At 32.7% G+C, this 5,079-nt stretch overlaps 1 non-coding gene across 1 annotated transcript; it reads right to left on the reverse strand.

Moving 5' to 3' along the window:
* Positions 1–1,906: 1,906 nt before the first annotated feature.
* Positions 1,907–1,979, reverse strand: TRNAF-GAA. Its single transcript has one exon. It is a non-coding gene; the product is annotated as a tRNA-Phe (tRNA).
* Positions 1,980–5,079: the final 3,100 nt, after the last annotated feature.

The following is a 5,079-nucleotide window of genomic DNA, read 5'->3' on the forward strand; positions in this document are numbered from 1 at the left end:
ACAAGTGATAAAGGGACACAGTTATAAACGTGAACATAAAACAAGCAAAATGTTGAGACTCCAAATAGGACACATAACAGGTGGGTAATCTACTTCTCCGGTCGCAACTTAAACGCCATCCTTGTCTGCGCAAGGTCAAATTCGCGGCATCCAGAAGGCCGCTCATAAATTGCGTAGCAGTAGAAGCCCGAGACACGACTCCTCAATATGTACCTACACAAGTTCCTCAATCAGCTAGACCAACTGAGCAAAACTTGGGATTAAAAGAGCCAAAGAAAGAAGAACAACAGTTTTTATCAAAACCTTATGTCCACACTAAGTGGCAATTTGCTTCCCTTGGTTGGTGGATCATATGCATTCCTGAATGAAACCTCTATTAGGTCATTGCTCCTATTGACCACACTATATTCAGCTCCTTTCAGTCTGTTATACGACAAGAAATCTAGTTAACTAATTATAACATGTTTGTGTATTTGTGTTTTCAGGGTATAAAGAGTAAAAACATACAATTGATATCTGTCCTGTCCTCCAGGCCAACTCCAGTTAGCATCCCAGTATCTGCACATAATTTGTTAAAAGAATTTTTAAGCCAAACATGAATTTATTTCCTGTTTCCTAAAAACTATGTGATGAAATTAAGAATTGTCACATATATTTCTCTAATGCTTCAGGGCACCACGGACGTTGAACACTATGACTAATAGATAGTACGACTGATAGTGTGAGACTCACTTTCTATTAGTGTGTGGTGTTGAACGTCACTGGTGTTTTTTAGTATTGTTCTAATTTATGCATTTTACATAAAATTATTTAAGTAACCAAAGCTATGAGACTAGCTAGAACTGTTCCATATATAAGATTATTATTAGATTTTGAAGGTTACCCCCTGCTGGACTCATCACTTGACTTGGAGTCCAAGATATTGTCCATTCCTCCATATGTGAGACTAGTCAAGTATCCTTGTGGCTTCATTATGGTAAGCTTTACTATCCCATTGTCCAGTACAACCTTTTGCAACATCAAAAGGGAAAATGAATATGAGAATTGACTGGGAGAAACAAAAAGAGTAATGGGTAAAACAGCTCATATATATATATATATATGTATGTATGTATGCATGTATGAGATGCGAATTACTCACATATGGTCCTTTGCTGATCAGTCTTACATTATTCTTTGACATACTGGAAACGGGTTTCCTTTTTTTTTTTTTTCTTGGTTAAAATTGGATTTAGATAAACGTTTTGTGGATATAAATAGCCATATGTTGATGATATATTCTTTGTTGTTGAACAGCAAATCAGTCGTTGTTCACTAAGGATATTGGTGTATGTTATTTATCTAATTCCTTATGCTCTTATTTTGTCTAAATATGGCTATGGTAGATGAAATCTAAGTATGTCTTAAAGTTTTTTATTTTTTATTTTTTTGGCTGGAAAGTATGTCAGACTTCAGAGTATATGCTGATAGTTGGCGAGTTACTAGTTTATTAGAGAATATGCTGATGGTTGCTTAGTGATTTTTATGCTTCTTCTTTCTCATCGTCTTTTTCTAGTTTTATCTAATAAATATGTTGTCGTTTCTTTTTTGCTTAATGATTTCCAGGTTAGACTATGAATTGAAAATAACGCGTTTTTCTTTTTTTGTCAGAAAACGACAAAGACTAAGAAACGACGATTTATTTAGAAACGACAGTAAGTAAGAAAACTGAAGAATAAAAGGCTTTTAACAGTACACATATATAATATATTCCCCTAAGTTTTACTTCAAAAAACATATATATATATATATGTATTATCTCCTAAAAGATACACGTAACGAGGGGGAAACAACGAATTGCTTAACATGAAAAGGGCACAAGGACTAGAAAACGACGAAAATTTGAAAGAGGACAAAAAAATAAATTTGCGGTGAGCGTGGATCGAACACGCGACCTTCAGATCTTCAGTCTGACGCTCTCCCAACTGAGCTATCCCCGCTGGTTGATTTCACCGTATCATTAATTAATAAAAATAGTGATTCATGCCTAAAAGCAAGGCGCCATTTTTGTTTATTTTGGGTACCTGGTATCTCGCCGCATATCACTGATTTTGGGGTCCCAATAATATACAAGAAAGGTGGAAAGTCGGGAGTCGGGACAAATAAAAACTGAGCTAGCAACATAATGATCATTAATGTTGAAAACTAGCAAGGGGCCCAAAGAGATCTAAAACTAGTGTTTATTTTAGTGTTTTTTCTTATAAAAAATATATATAAATTAAAAATAATTTTAAAATATGATTCTGAACTTATAAATTAAACGTGCACTTAAACTTAGTCTCCGCAACCAATTCAGCCGGAGTGTACAGGTAAATGATATATTGTCATGACTGAAATGGGGACCATTCTCAATTGAAGGCCCATGGAAGGCAATCACCACCTCTTCTGTGTATTTAATTAATGCCATCTGAGGAATGGACTCTTCTCAATCTCTTCTATGGTTTACATTTTACATTTTACCACCATCCTTGTTCCCTACGGGTGGAAAGTAATGTTGCTCACAACAATAATTGATCAATGATGGGTTTTGCTTATTGAAAAAACACAATTATGGGTTTAATAGCCCGTTTGGTTCATGAATTAAAACCATAAAATTAAAATTATTTTTAATTTATGTGTATTTTTTATGAGAGAAAATACTATAGTAAATCATAAACTATGATTCGGAACGAATCCTCCAACCAAACGCGCTCTAACTATTAATAAAGTTGAAAAAATTCATCTCAACTTCATTTACACTTTACTGTTTAGCTGCAGAGTAAAACTCTGATCTCTAGGAATTCATCAAACGACAAATTGACTCGTCTTTTATCTTATCACCCATTTTGAGCTCGTCATGTCTTATAGCTCCTCATATCTTATAATATTTGGCTATTAAAAAAATTTTTTTTTTGTGAAGTCATGTGTTATTCCATCTCATATTCATTTCTGTGAAAATTTAAGAACCTCCCAATTAAAAAAAAGAATTTAATTTGATCTACTCAAAGAATATACCTAATTTTTACTCATTTTATTTTAAATTCAACGCCACATAACATATTAATTAAATAGAAATATTAAAATAAATTGTGGAGTAATCTAAAAAGAAAATAAAAAAAGATATATTTATCGCTTGAATATAATTCATATAAAATACTTGTTTAAGCCAGAACTACCGACGTAGGCGTAGGACACAGTAGATTTTTAATTAATTAAGGATTTATTTAGTTCGTTAATTTAAAATTTTAATTTAAATTGAAATGTAATTTTATATGAGAAATTTTTATTATAATAAAAAAATTAAATGTAATTATTTATAAATTTTTTTTATTATACCATTTGAATCAACAAAATAAACGGTGCCTAGCATTTTCACGGTCTATGATTGGACTGCTTTGGACTGGCATCTACCAGATTTTAGTTCTCATGATTGAGAACCTGTTTGGTTGGAGGATTCGTTCTCTGATTCGAATCATGGTTCATGATTCGTTATAGTATTTTCTCTTATAAAAAATACACATAAATAAAAAATAATTTTAATATCATAATTTTAATTCATGAACCAAACGGGCGGGCTCTCAATTAAAGTCCACTCACTGACAGCTCACAAGCCATTTCCCTTTGCGCTCTCGCTTGCATACAAAAACTGACCTTTGTTCAGACTAATCACTATTCCACATACATATTAAAAGAAGAGAAAAAGATACAGAGATTTCAACAAACAAAAAAGATAGATTTAGAGAGGGAGAGAGAGAGAGAGAAGGAGGACTGAGAACTTCATCTGGGTTCTTCTTCTCTTCACAAGGGTGTTCTCAGAACCATCTCTCTCTTCTCTATACTAGATCTATCACTTGTGAAGTACATTGTAGAAATCTTTCTTTCACTTGTCTATTGATACATAACAACAAGAAGAAGAAAAAAAAATGAAAGATTGGAGCTTTCTTAGTTTCCTCATTGTTTTGGTGCTTTGCTTTGGTAATGGAGTTAATGGTGAAAACCCATATAGGTTTCTTACTTGGAAAGTCACTTATGGTGACATTTACCCTCTTGGTGTCAAACAACAGGTAGTTTTTATATAAAGCCTTTACTTACTCTGTTTCTTTGAGTTTGTTTGGTATTTTAGTAACTATTTCTTTTTGGTTTACATTTTCTGCTTTTGGGAAGTGAGAAAAGAAGTAACCTTTTTAGTTGTCGTTTGCAGGGGATCTTGATTAATGGGCAATTTCCCGGGCCTCAGATCGACGCCGTTACAAACGACAACTTGATCATCAACGTTTACAATTACCTCAGAGAACCACTCCTCATTTCATGGTAATGTAATCTGGCTTTATAATTATTCCTGTTGTCTTAAATCTTTCATCTTATTGCTCTGTTTTTCTCCACAAAATGCTGAAAAGAACAATGAAAGAGAACATGTTTTGAATGTGAATGTGGATGTTTTGCATTTCTTTTTCTCTATTTGTTACTAGCAATAGGATTACGAGCTGAGCTTTTCATGGGTTTATTATTATTATTATTGTTCTAAAAGGGTCTTTTTTTTATTAACAAAATGTATTGGTCTTGTGGAATCATTGGCTCCCAAGAAAAGTTTTTTTTTTTTTTTTGGCTTGAAGTTTATGCTCTTTTTGCAAGTTTACCAAATCTTCTTTGGCTTCCATAGTAGCTTTCCGCAAAAATGTATAACTAATTTCTTTTTGTAATGACTAATCTCTCCTTCAACAATGAAACCCATGCATCCATTAATGCAAGAGACCTTAATAAAATGTGAGGTTACTTTGGTAATTTGCCATGATGATATCTTGATTCCTCTAGTAATGTGAGCTCTTTTTAAAGCAAACAAAGGAAGCTTTTCTGGCAGGAAAAAAAAAAGAAAAGAACTATCGGTAGTTTTCTATTTTCAGTCATAAGATTTATATCAGAAACTTTATTTTCTGTATAGTTTTTCAATTTAATATGATTTTGATATGATCTAACTATCAGAAATTGACACTGCTAGTAGGACTGGCCTAAATAAACTCTCAGAAATGAAACCAAAAAACAAAGCTCTTTTGTAATGACTAA

Source organism: Morus notabilis, unplaced genomic scaffold, assembly GCF_000414095.1.
Source record: "Morus notabilis unplaced genomic scaffold, ASM41409v2 Scaffold7149, whole genome shotgun sequence".
NCBI lineage: Eukaryota > Viridiplantae > Streptophyta > Magnoliopsida > Rosales > Moraceae > Morus > Morus notabilis.